The 14,319-nt window shown below is 39.6% G+C and overlaps 1 non-coding gene across 1 annotated transcript; it reads left to right on the forward strand.

Moving 5' to 3' along the window:
• The first annotated feature begins 13,925 nt into the window (after positions 1-13,925).
• Positions 13,926-14,032, forward strand: LOC121211589 (small nucleolar RNA R71). Its single transcript, XR_005906809.1, has one exon. It is a non-coding gene; the product is annotated as a small nucleolar RNA R71 (small nucleolar RNA).
• Positions 14,033-14,319: the final 287 nt, after the last annotated feature.

A 14,319-nucleotide genomic window follows, 5' to 3' on the forward strand; every position in this document is an offset into this window, starting at 1 on the left:
CAAAAGAATATTATATCTGGTGGTGCCTATGGTCGTGGTTGAGTAGGACATGGCAGTCGTGGAGAACCTTTTCCAGTAGAGTTTTTGGTTCCTATGCGATGATGAACTTTGAGGCTCTTTATAACTGTGATAGAATCAGGAACTTTTTAGGGAATATAATAAAGCATAATTACTCGTAATGAAATAGCCAAAACTATAAATTATTCAATAAAAATTATAAAAACTAAAATTAAAATAATATTAAAGGAAAATGAAATAAAAAGTACTTAATTAAGATAAATAGAGATAAAAGTGAAAATAAAAATAAAAATTAAAAAGTTTTTAAACATCGTCATCACCAGATGGTTCGCGAGGTGGTGGTGGCAATGAGATGTGGAAGTGCTGACAAATCTGATGTAGAGTCACATCAATATGATCAAAGCACTGAAAACATTGCTGCTCAAATCGTGTAAGGCACTAAGAGATGTTAGAATATGAAGCCGCCGCATGAACTGGACGATGGATGGTTGGTGGCTGAGAGGGTAGGTCCTCATGACGTGGAGGGACAACATCAGTAATGTCCTCTGGGTCCTCCTCCTTGGTGGACTAGATGAGGTGGTACTGAGAAGAGTGGTGCCACATCGTTTCTCGATCATCCTCACACTTAGCATGCTCGAGTTGCCCTGTGGGGACATCTAGCCGATGAGAGTGAGGGAGGATGATTGTGCTACTGTGTTGAGGAGCCCGAAGTACCGAGCCAGTCGGGTCACATAGGGCTCGATAGAGATGATCCTTCTCCTATGTCGCTCCGCCTGATGGCGGATGGCGAGGGCGATGAAGTAAGCAAGGTCGAGGACGTGCCCGTTTGCCATGCTCCATAAGAAATAGGCGTCGTGGGTGGTGACGACGCCAGTGCTCTCTCGTCTCCCTGTTAGAGTGTGAACCAAGATGGCATGTAGATACCTCAAGGATGGAGGGAGAGTCGATGCCTTGGAATGGCCAGGATCATAGGTGCCAGAGGCAGAGACGAGGTCCCTCTAGCATTTTGAGAGGGAGTAGTGGATGTGGCGGTGGAGGGTGTCGAGTTCATTATTGTCCATTAACTCCTTTTTGTATAGCCCTAGTGCAATCCCAAACTCAGCAATGCTCAATTGGCATACTAGACCACCAAGGTTGAATTGGACCATTCCAGGATGGTCGAAGTTGGTCATGAGGGTCTGAAGATGGAACGTCAAGTAGAGTTCCAATGTGAACTCGAGCTACATCAGCTCGACAATCTCAAAGAAGAGTCCCCACGGGTCAGTCATCAGTACTGCTTGAACCGTGTTAGCCAAATGAATTTGTTCAAGTACGACCCAATCAATGCAGTGGCCCACACCTAGCGGTCGGGCCCATAATATCTAATATAATTCCTCCTGGGACCCCAAGGGAACCTAGAGGAACAGGTGCCTAATCTCCGTGGTAGGACCCGATGATAACGCTACTCCTTTCCTTTTTTTCGAGGCGGGAACAACGGTCTTCTTACTACGTGAGGATGACATTGTACTTGTAACGCCGTGATTTTTAGGACTTTTCAGGATTTCTGTGAGTTTTGGTGAATCTTGATTTTTGTATGATATGATTGTATAAATCATGTTTAAGAATGTTAGTGGGCCTTTGAAGGCCCAAGTCTAAGTTAAAACCTGGTAGATTTAATAAATTTTGATTTTAAAAGAGAAGGGGGTTCTAGTGTATTGGGCTTTTAAGATTAAATTGGTATAATAGGCCACAAGAATACCTATGAAAAAGTGGCAGGGTGACGCCACTGAGGTGCTAAAAAGGTGGCGTGTGGAAGTCAAGGGGGAGCTAAGGTTCAAGTCACAAGGTAAGCAAATAAAGGTATTATTTTTTTTTTATGAGCAGGAATTGTATGTGATGGAACTCAGGTGAAACTCCGTCAGGAAGAGTTTGAGTTGTTTAGGGGATTGTTTAAAGGAAAGATAAGGGGAGAAAATCAAGGAGTCTAAGTAGGAAGCAAGAGGTGGTCGTATAGGGGACTCTGTAAGTGGAAATTCAACTAGGTCTCTTAGTGTTTCCAATCTTGGCATTTGCATTAGTGGTTACCGAATTCTTTTTGTGCATTTTCGAGATTTATTTGGTCATTCTCCTGTTTTGCCGAAATAGGGTAGGGTACCTTACGTTTTTGTCTTTTTCTTTCTTTTGCTAGAAGCCGAAACCTACACCCTACACTTGTGCTGACTTGTGTAAAATAAAACTATCATCCTTTCTCTTCTTCAAAACTGAATTCTCTCATCTCCTCCCCTCTTCTTTTCTCTTTTCTTATCGACCCTCATCGTCTTCACCTTTGTTTTCCCTCAAAACCAAATACCTACTGTCGATTTCTCCTTAGCCGAACCTATATCCTCTATATTTCTCTTCTTCTTTTCCTCACTAACCCTTATCAAAGCTGGTTAGCCGAACCTCCATTGAAGCCGAACCTTTCATCCTTTCTTTCAAACTGAAACTTTTCTACACCGAGATACTTCAAAAGCTGAATATTTTATTATAATTTTCTCTTCTTGTGCGATGGTTGGATCTACAGTAGATCGGGAGTAGTGTCGTAATGTTTTAGGTAAGTGCTCAAATCTTTCATTAGTTATTCATGTTTTAAGGTAAAAGTCGAAATCCCTATCAACTAAGGGTGGCTAACGTTTGGACTAAGGGCATATTGGCCTCTTTCTTTTGGTTTTGTGTGCGCTAGTGTGGACAAGGGGAACATTCAGCAAAGGGCTTCGATGGCTAACACTGTTGGACATCTGGATCTAGTCCAAATTTCGGCAAAGGTAAGAACTTTAGGGCCTAAGGTGTTAATGGTCGAATATGGTAAGGAGTTTAATACATGATAGTTATCGACTTGTAGTCTAACATGTGGGTAACCGATTGTAGGATATCGTAAGGGGATCCCATCATCAATTCGTCGCAAAACAGGTGTGTAAATGACACCCACTTATAGACTAGATCAGCAAAATCCGAAAAGCCGGAATGCCGAAGAGCCGGCATTTTGTGAACTTGTGAGCGTGCAAGCGCTCGTGAGATAGTTTGTCTGTTAATCCTGGTAATCTCAAGCGGTAAGATCTCAGAGTGCGCAATTTCGTGCACTTCGGTATATTTGGGCTTAATGGGCCGAAATTAGGTTAATGGGCCAATAAGCCCAATTCGATAAAAATGTTCTATAAGTGTTTCTGTTAATACGTTAATGGCTGTAATATGCATGAAAACCCTAAAATAGTAAATTTACTAAAATATCCTTAAGTATGAAAATGACCATTATAACCATAGGTGCAAAGTGACCGTTATACCCCTAGGGTTAATTTTGACTGAAATGCATGATATTCTGATTCTGTATGTTGTATGCCATGACATGTATATCTGTTGCATGGGATAAGGGTTATATTGATGGAGGAAGCGTTCTGGTGGCTAAGGTGCAAATATCTGTTTCTGGTGGCTATGCCACAAATATCTGTTCTGGTGGCTCTGCCACAATATCTGTATCTAGTGACTCTATCACAATAACTGTTCTGGCAGCCATGCTACAATTTCTGTGGTGTGTAGTGGATGGGTGGTTCGAGTTGTCTCCCAACATGGTGTAAGGTTAATACGGGGGTGTATACGGATGGATATGGGTTGGGTTTTTTGCATACACGAAATATCTGTTCTGTATCTGTTATGGGCCTATGGGCTTCATTCTAAATTCTGTATAGGGCTAAGGCCTAACTTAATCTGTTTCTGTGGTTTGATCTGATTTGGACTATGGTTGGGTAATTTTACACACTGAATTTTCCAAACTCTCCCCTTAATTTCATCCATGCAGAAATCACCAACCATAGTGGACTTGGAGTTGTGAGGGATTCGGAGTGGCCACATGTTCTGCAAATTCAGTTTTCTTCATGTGTTTTGATAAGCCTTTACTTACTTTAATTGTTTTGGATTTTAAGTTGTAATAAGGCCGCTCGTAAATTTTATGGTTTTGTTAATTGTTTTACTTATACTCGATTTAAACTGTTAGATTCAGGTTGCCTGGGTTTTTGTTCAAAATTAATAAACGATTTCAAAACACAACGAGTGTAACAAATGGATAACCTAAAGACTTAATTAATCGGTGTTTTTTTTCTTAGTCAACAATTAACCATTGTTTTACAAAATCACCCTGATTACCATAAACAAATAACACAACCAATCGTAAATCAATGTGAAGCGTCAGACTTGACCATAACGTCTAGGCTAGGCTTGGGTCGTTACAATTAGTGGTAGCAGAGCCGAGTTGCAACAACTCGACTGTCGAATGGGTCTAAAAAAATCAAACAAACAAACAAAATTTTTTGGAAATTTTTAAAAAATAAAACAAAGATTTTCAAAAATCGCTTTGGGAATTCATTTTTTTTAAGATTTTCTTTCTACAATAAATGATTTCAAAGATTGCAAATTCAATTTTCTAAAAATTTGGATTCTGAGAAGGTGGCACACCGAATCTCTGGCCCAAGTCTATAAGTATCATTCTGAATGTTTTTGAATTATCAGCTATATGCCTGTACTGAAACCCTTTTATGATACTCTAGTTAGGGTGATACTGAAACTGTAGGAATTTTGATAAGTAGACTGAGACTGTAGCTAGGTTACGATTTCACGAAAAACAAACTCTAAATTACTATCTGTTCATAAAACATCTGTAATAAACACTGAAATATTTAAATGATGCATAAAATTTGTAATCAGATAATACGATATGAGTATGAGAGCAGCTCGTGGAAGAGGCCGTGGACGTGGCTGAGGTAGTGCACGGGCTGGATCTTCGTCTTCAGGACATATGCTGGTGACAGATGCACTGGTACCACCAGCAACAGAAGTGGAGTCTCATGATCGAGGTGCTCGGGATGACACTCTATCTCAGGCAATGCTTCATGTTCTGGAAAGGGTTACCGGGGCAAGTACGGGTAACGAAATTTGAGGATCTATTTCTGAGCAACTCCGAGCTAATGAAGCGGAGATCTTTAGGGGCGTATCTGGTGTAGTGCCGAATGTGGCTGAATATTGGTTAGAGGCCACGGAATGGATTATGGATGATTTGGACTGTTCCGTAGAGCAGAAGCTAAAGGGAGCCATATCATTGCTACGAGATGAGGCTTATCAGTGGTGGCTCACTGTGAGAGATGGGACCTCAGTTGATAGGGTGACTTGGGAGCTGTTTAAGAGGGCCTTCAAGGGAAAATATGCTGGGGCGAGTTAGGTGGACGCCCGCAGGAAAAAATTTCTGAATCTGGTTCAAGACGGTAAGACAGTTGCTGAGTACGAGGCTGAGTTTCTGAGGTTAAGCCGGTATGCCATTGGGATAGTCGCTACAGAGTATGAACATAGTGTGTGCTTCGAGGATGGTCTTAGAGATGAACTTAGGGTGTTGATTGCTCCGCAGAGGGAGCGTGACTTTGCTGCTTTGGTGGAGAAAGCTATGATAGCTGAGGAGGTGAAGCGTACTGAAAGATAGAATCATGAGAAGGATCAGAACCGTTTTCGAAGGGATTCAGGACCTTCGGACAGTGCAAATAGGAATGTTAAAAGAGCAAGAGTGGAAGAGCCAGTTCGAGCAATTCCGATGAATGTTGTTAGACAGCAAGTTTGTGGGGACCGTGGTAAGGTACATCTGGGAGAGTGTAGGAGACGTTCTGGTGCTTGTTTCCGGTGCAGATCTATGGAGCACAAAGTCAAGGACTGTCCTCAGAAAATAGATCAGGTTCCAGTTGTAGAACAGAGGGTTGCTCAACCAGTGAGAGGTGGACCACAACCATCGAGAGGACGTCGACAAGGTAGGGGCGGTAATGGAAATAGTCGGGGTTGAGGAGCACCTGGCAGGGGTGCCGAAAATGCTGAGGCTCGTTAGCCAATGTTGGTGTATGCAGCATGTCGTCGAGAGGAGGGTGATACACCCGACATCATAACTGGTACGTTCTTAATTTCTAGCATGCCATACACTACTTTGATAGATATTGGATCTACTCATTCGTATGTTGCATGTGCCATATCTAGGTCGTTGGGTGTGCACTTTGAGGAGATTGCGAGTGGGGTATCAGTACTAAGTCTTTTGGGCCACTCGGTTAGGGTAGACAAACTGTATAGAGACGTGCCTTTATAAACTCAAGGTAAGATTTTCTCTGAAGACTTAATGGAGTTACTGTTCAGAGAATTCGACCTCATTCTGGGAATGGACTGGCTTGTTAAGCATAGGGCAACTCTGGATTGTGCCGCTAAGTGAATGGTGTTAATGGCCGCAGAGGGTGAGGAGGTTATGGTGATAGGTGAGCGAGAAGTGGATTCGTAAGGGTTGTGAGGCTTATTTGGCATTTGTAAGTCAGTCGGAAACAGAGGGACTGACGGTGGATAAGGTTAGAACCGTTAAGGAATTACAAGATTTTTTTCTAGAGGAGCTTCCAGGATTGCCTCCAAACCGAGAAGTCGAGTTTGGAATCGACTTGTTGCTTGGAACGGCACCAGTGTCCATCACACCATACAGGATGGCACCGAAGGAGTTAGTGGAGCTGAAAGCATAGATTCAAGAGTTGTTGGATAGAGGCTTTATTTGGCCAAGTGTGTCTTCGTGGGAAGCACCAGTGTTGTTTGTGAAAAAAAGGGATGGGACGATATAGATGTGCATCGATTATCGGCAGTTGAACAAACTGACGATTAAGAATAAGTACCCTCTGCCAAGAGTCGACGATCTGTTTGACCAACTTAGAGGAGCTTCGGTATTCTCCAAGATCAATCTTCGATCTGGATATCATCAGTTAAGGGTCAAGGAGGTAGATATTCATAAGACGGCATTAAGGACTTGGTATGGTCATTACGAGTTTCTGGTTATGCCATTTGGACTGACGAACGCTCCAACAGCATTTATTGATCTGATGAATCGTGTATTCCAACCATTTTTGGATCGATTCGTAGTCGTTTTTATTGATGATATTCTGGTATATTCTGAAACTGAAGAGAAGCATGTTGAGCATCTCTGCATTGTGCTGCAAGTGTTGAGGGAGAAGGAACTTTATGATAAATTCAGTAAGTGTGAATTCTGGTTGAGGGAGGTAACCTTCTTAGATCATGTTATCTCTACTGAGGAGATCAAGGTGGACCCTCGAAAGATTGAAGCAATTTTGGAGTGGAAGCCACCTAGGTCGGTGTCAGAAATTCGGAGTTTCCTGGTTTTGGGAAATTGTAAGTTCATATGATTTTTAATAAGACAATGTGTAATTTAATGTTATTGCGTTGATATTAAATGAGATGTAAGTTTATATGTACGTAATACATCACTATTACTTGTATTATGATATTTTATAAAAATATTGGAAATATGTTTGTGGATAATTACTTGATTGGTGAAATTGTTAGAAAAGAGAGAGAAATCCCAGTTGAACCTTTGGAAAGATTGGATGATACAGATGGTATGTAGCTCGGTCACATGTATAGTGCTGAGTGCACATCATGTGTACAAGAGAGCTACAAGACATTATGATGTAGCTAGGTCGCATGGGTGATACTATGTGTACACCATGTAGACAAGAGAGCTACGGGATATATGTAGCTAGGTCGCCTGCATGGTTCCAAGTGAAGGACATCATGTAAACAAGAGAGCTACGAGATAAACTGGCTAGGTCACATGGGTGGTACTAAGTGTTCACCATGTGTACAAGAGAGCCGAACTATATGATGGGTGGAGCTATGTGCTGAAACCACCAAGTATCGAGGATTGATCCGAAGTGTTCAACGGGAGGCTCTCTATGTATTGCTTTGTGAGTTTTGTGATGAATAAGTGCAGGAACTTGGTTATGTGAATGATGTGTTTATTAAGTGACCAGGATGTGGTAAGGTTATAAACAAGTAAGTTATACATGAGGATGATTTTATGGTGACCTTGTGATCATGGGCCTATACTTGTGATGTATGGAATGTGATGAAAATGATTTGTGATATGTATGTTAAAATGAGGTTAATACAAAGAAAGTGTGAAAGAGTGAATAAGCAATAAAACTGTTTTGGACAGTAGCAGTGACGAGATTTTGAAAAATCACCAAAAATAGTATAAATTTAATCAGCGACTAAATGAGATATCAAATTAAATCTTAATGAGTCTATTTTTATATAAAAGAAACATAGAAAGCAAAGGAGTTCTATATTTTGTGATATTTATGTTTTTGTGAGACTAATTTTGAATGATTACGTGATCCCCTGTTCTGACTTTGGAAAATCACAAAATTTTGGAGAAAAATAATTAGAGGCTCAAAATTATATTTTTAAAATCCATAATGAGTCTATTTTCAAGATAAATCAACAAGAACATTATCTGAGTTCTGTACTGTGAGATAATTATTTTTTAGTGAAGAGAGGTTAGAACTGTCAGAAAGTGAAACAGGGGAAATTTTAATGAATAAACTGTACTAATTGGCTAAACCAAAAATTATGAAAATTTTATGGTGGCAAGATATGTGAGTATAGTTTTAGGGGAAATTTACAGATCTTAATTTGGAGCTCTGTAGCTCGACTTATAAATAATTAAGTGACTATGACTCGTGTGGACAGTTTGATGTGAACATTTATTAGTAAATTATGAAATCGTACTTACAAGAATGCTATATACATTAAGGGTGTGGAATGGAGAGGAGGAGGAGAAAAATAAATATATGTGGAATACATGGAAACTATGGTATATGAAATATTGACATAATGAAATAAATGATATGTGTTTATAAGAAAACAAAAAGAGAATGTTATGTATCATGACATGTATATATATATATATGACTAGTCTCAATGTAATACTTGTTGGGTATGGAATTGAATTGAAATGTTTTAGGCAAACATGTTATTCTGCGCATCTGAATCGTGGTATTTTATAAAGATATGATCTAGCTTTAAATATGAATGCTTGATGATTAAGCTGAAGATATTTGGTAAGATGATAATCTTGGTATAAATGTATAATTGGTACTATAATAAACAAGGTAAAATGAGTATGAGAGACACATGTATGATGACATACAAATGCTATGTTTGTGGTTTAATTGAGGATGTTTAATCATTAAATGAATACCATGTTATATGCTTTTGATTTTGTATAAGTGTGTAAGAGATCAAGGTTGACCAAAGCTTGGAAAATAGCCTAGGTATATTCCACACAGGCAGAGACACGGCCATGTGTCTCAGCCGTGTATGGAACAAGACTTTGGGACACGGGCGTGTGGAGCCTTAAAGCATGAAATTTCCCAAATTTTTGTAAGTTCTCAGTTTAGTCCCAAACCCTTTCTAAAGTATGTTTTGGGCTCCGTTGACTCAAATAAGGGACTATGTGTAAGAGAATGAACGCTTTGAAATATGAATAAAATTTTATGGCTCGTATTTTAGTTTAATGTTTGTATGTTTGTCTGGTAACGCCTCGTACCTTAGCCCGGCCTCGGATACGGGTAAGGGGTGTTACATTTAGTGTATCAGAGCAGGTTTAGTCGATTCTCGGACTAACATAGCAAGTGTAAGAGTTTAGTTATACATGCCACAAATATGTGATAGTGTGATGTCTCCCGACACTGATAAGGACTATTTTGTTTAAAATGAAATATTCTCCAACCGAGCCACATCTGACCATTTGATAGCGATATTGAAGTATTTGTATAAAGTGTAGCTATGATGTGTTAAACTCGGAAAGGTATGAATAAGAATTCGTGATATATGTATATGTGATAATATGTGAGATGAAAGTTTATATAGTGATATATTTATTCATATTCGTTTGGCCTTCATATGCTGTTGCATGCTTGACTAAATTAATTAGTAAATGTGATGATTAAAGTTATTCAAAATTCATAGAATGTATGAGTGAGTGCACTTGTTTGCAATGAGATAATTGGAAATTTTATGTAAGACAGGTATGAATAATAAATTGTTTGAAGTGGATAGTATGATTATAATGACATATGTGGATAATGAAAAAAATGTGTCATATAGATATATGTCAAAATCGAATTAGAGACTGTACGACCTCACCCCCTTACCGATGAGGTGTATATAACGGAAATTCATGAGAATCATGTTGACTATGTTCCTAAGTGTGGAATCAAAGAGTTTAGTGATAAAATAATTATAGATATGACCAGAGTCTGCGAATGGTTGACAATTGAAGGACATAGTTAGAGAAATATCAGAGTTTACTGAGTTATCTTGGGATTCAAATTGATGACAGAGTGTTTCTGAAAGTATCGTCTTGAAAACAATTAGTTAGTAATGCTGGAAATTATGAGAAAGATACTAAACCTCACTCCGGTAAGATTTTCGAGGACGAAAATCTCTGAAGTGTGGAGAGTTGTACTAGCCCAAAATTGGGTCTAGTTGGAACAGAGGTTTCGGGACCACAAAATCTGAGATATAAATAATTATTTTATGATTATTTTGAGGTCTATGATATGATTACATGATTTTGGCTTTTCTAAAACCCGAAATAAAGAATAGATCTGAGTACCTACCACAGGTTCTTTCAACCAAAACGATTCCACTTTAGTTTATACTTAGATCTGATGCAGATCCAGCCCTTAAAACACTAGCAAAAATCGAATCTTAGAGATCTAAAGATCCGGCTATATGTCCCTAAAAACTATGGTGTTTTTGGCTTTTGGAACCGTGAAGAGGAAGACGATTTGGTATGGTGATTTTGCAGTGGTATTGCCAACAGGGTTTGAGGTTTAAAGGATGTGAAAATTGGCCAAAAGAGATTAAGAAAATAGGAGGATTTTGGCTAGAAGAAATCGGCACAAGAAACAACTTTCGAAATTTTGGCTTTTATGGCAATCGGCAACAGAGGTTTAGAAAAGAATGGGAATGAAAGAGGAGATAAGTAGAATGGTAGGAATGTTTCAACCACAGAAGAAAAGAAGGAGAAAACAAAATAGAAGAAGAGAGGAGAAGAGAAGGAAAAATTCGGCACTCAGGAGATCTAACTTTGCATTTTTCGGCTTTTTGCGACACTGAAAAGAGAATAGAATGAAAGTGAAGGCTCTAGGTGGCTAACCCTAATTCGAAAAAACAAAAAGAAAATAAAGCTTGCCCTAATGACCATTCAGACCCACGGCCCAACCTTCCTAAAGCCCTAGCCGAATTTCCCCTTAAGCTCTATCACATGCCCGGCACATGCACACAACAAAAAAATAAAAGTAACAACACGCTTTCATTGTGACTTGCACTCTGACTCCCCCTAAACATCCACACGTCACTCCCTAAACACCTAGGTGGTGCCACATGCCACTTTACCACAGATCTTTTTGTGTCCTATTTTACCACCTCAGTCTTAGAATCCCAATTCGCCAGCTCCCTCTCTCTCCAAAACTAAAAATTCAGGAATTGCCTCGAATTAAATTTACTCTTGGGCCTTTTAAAGGCCCACTAACATACTCAGACTCACACCAGATAGTCAAAACACAGTATTTCTAAAATTTATTGAAAATTATAGAAATCCCAAAAATCTCGAAAATTGGGGCGTCACAAGGGAGATGATGAATAGTGAGGGGTTAATATAGATTTTGGGACACACGGCAGTGGGGCACATTCGTTTACCCTAATTTTGTCTCGTGTGTCTCGAACGCCCATGCTAAATTGATAGATTCGCCCACAATTTCAAGGCACGGGCGTGTCGCACGCCTGTGTTGTTTTGGCAGTTTCACCCACGGCCTTATCCCACAGCCGTGGCGACTTATCGCATTCTGTGTTGGGGAAAAATTTTGCCCTATTTTCACACGACCGTAGTGCACGTCCTACGCACGCCCATGTGCCTGATTGTGTGGATGGGAAAACCCTGTGTTTCAAGACTCAATTAGTAGGTTAGATGTGAAAAACTAGAACTTAAATAAATCATTACTGTTACTGCTCAGGTTGCCTCCCGAGAAGCGCTTATTTATAGTCTTAAGCTGGACTTACCTCTCTTCTGCATGGTCAAGGTGGTGCGAGGAGTTTACACTCCTCATCCCTGCTATCAACATAAGGTTTAAGATGAGTATTGTTTACCTTAAATGTGTCGAATTTGGGATGAATTACCTCGACTGTACCATATGGGAAAATACTGAGTACCGTAAGAGGAATTTTTTTATTAGGTTTAGAAGTGGTAATGCGAGGATCTGCTGCATCTAGTAGTACTTTGTCTCCAACCTTACGTTGATTTGGTAAGGTATTGAGCTTGTCTTGGCTCGGTTTCGATTTATCGGGTGTTCTTAGTTTCTATGTCCGCCATTCATCTAGCTTCTCGATTTGTAGCCTTCGTTCTTCATAGATAGGTCCTTTTTTGTTGTTTGAACATGGCTCATATGCGTTCTTCGAACCTATTTCTTGCATAGAGGGTTTCACCACATGATCAGTACTAGTAGAATGATTTATACAACCACCTTCAATTTTTGATGTGTTACTCGTATTACGATTTTAAAGGGTGATTGTTTCGTCTCCCACATGAAGTGTGAGTTCACCTATACGAACATCAATAATGGTTCGATCAGTCGCTAAAAAGGGTCGTCCTAAAATCAAAGGTGCGCTACTATCCTCTTCCATGTCTAGAACAACAAAGTCTATTGGGTATACAAATTTATCGATCTTAACAATAACATCTTCAATGATACCCCTAAGAAATCTAATGGTTTTATCAGCCAATTGAATGGTTTGGGTTCCCCAAGACCTAGCTGTTTAAACATTTTATAAGGCATAACATTAATGCTTGCCCCTAAGTCAGCCAATGCATTATGAACATCTAAACTACCAATTAAACAAGGAATCGTAAAACTCCCTAAATTTTTCAATTTGTTGGGTAGCTTATTTTGTAATATGGCTGAGCAAACTGCATTCAACTCCACATGCGACGCCTCATCCAACTTTCATTTATTTGTTAAAAGCTCCTTTAAAAATTTGACTATGTTTGGCATCTGCGAAAGAGCTTCAATAAATGGTAAGTTAATATGTAACTTTTTTAATAATTTAAGGAATTTATCGAATTGTTCTTCTGTGCGGTCTTTCCTTGTCGCGTTTGGGTATGGCACACGTGGTTTGTACTCTTTACTTACCGGTTTCTGGTCATTGTGGTCCACCTCACCTTTATCTTGACTTACCATAATACCTTGCTTCGGTTCTGGTGCTGGCTCAACTAACCCTTCCTTGTCATGAGTGGTATTCGAATTGAGCTGTTCCCTTGGGTTAGATTCCGTGTTACTCAGCAGGCTACCTTGTGGTCATTCAAAAATTAGTTTGGCGAGTTGGCCTATCTGAGTTTCGAGCCCTTGGATTGACACTTGTTGATTTTTAAGGGCTATCTCGGTATTCTAAAAATGAGTTTCTAACACCGCGATGAATTTTGTTAACATCTCCTCAAGGTTTGGATTTTTCTCTTGTTGGTAAGGTGGTTGTTAAAAACCTGGAGGATGTTGTGGCATTTGATTTCCTTGACCGCCCCACGAGAAATTTGGATGGTTCCTCCAACCTGCATTATAAGTGTTACTATACGGGTTATTTTGGGGTCTAGAGTTATTCTTACCCATATATTGGACTTGTTCCTCCTCGATGCTAGGGTTGAAGGGTTGATATTCTGTGCATGCTCCTCCTCCATTGGAGTCGCACCTCATCACTAGATGAACCTGAGTAGAACCACACAAACCGTCAATCTTTTTATTTAAGAGTTTTACTTGGTTAGATAGCATAGTAACCGCATCGAGGTTGAAAACACTAATTGCTTTTGTCGGCTTTGTCCTCATAACTTGCCATTGATAGTTATTCAGTGACATATCCTCAATAAATTCATAAGCTGCCTCAGGTGTTTTATATTGATAGTTCCACTAGCGGCTACGTCAATCATTTGCTGAGTTGAAGGATTCAGGCCATTGTGAAACATTTGAACCTGTAGCCAGAGTGGTAACCCATGGTGAGGGCATCTTTGGAAAAGGTCCTTGTATCTCTCCCATACAGCGTAGGGTGTTTCTAGATCCATCTGCACAAAAGAGGAGATATAATTACGTAATTTGGCTATTTTAACCGGCGAAAAATATTTTAATAAAAACTTTTTGGTCATTTGTTTCCAAGTACTAATTGATCCTTGTGGCAACAGTTCAACCACTGTTTAGCCTTATTCCTCAACAAAAAGGGAAACAACCGAAGGCAAATGGAGTCATCGGAAACGCCATTAATTTTAAATGTATCGCAAAACTCTAGGAAATTTGCCAAGTGAGCATTGGGATCTTCATCCTGCAAATCATCAAACTGAACAAACTGTTGGATCATTTGAATTGTGTTAGGTTTTAGTTCAAAAGT

The sequence above is a fragment of the Gossypium hirsutum genome, chromosome A12 (genome assembly GCF_007990345.1).
Source record: "Gossypium hirsutum isolate 1008001.06 chromosome A12, Gossypium_hirsutum_v2.1, whole genome shotgun sequence".
Classification (NCBI taxonomy): domain Eukaryota; kingdom Viridiplantae; phylum Streptophyta; class Magnoliopsida; order Malvales; family Malvaceae; genus Gossypium; species Gossypium hirsutum.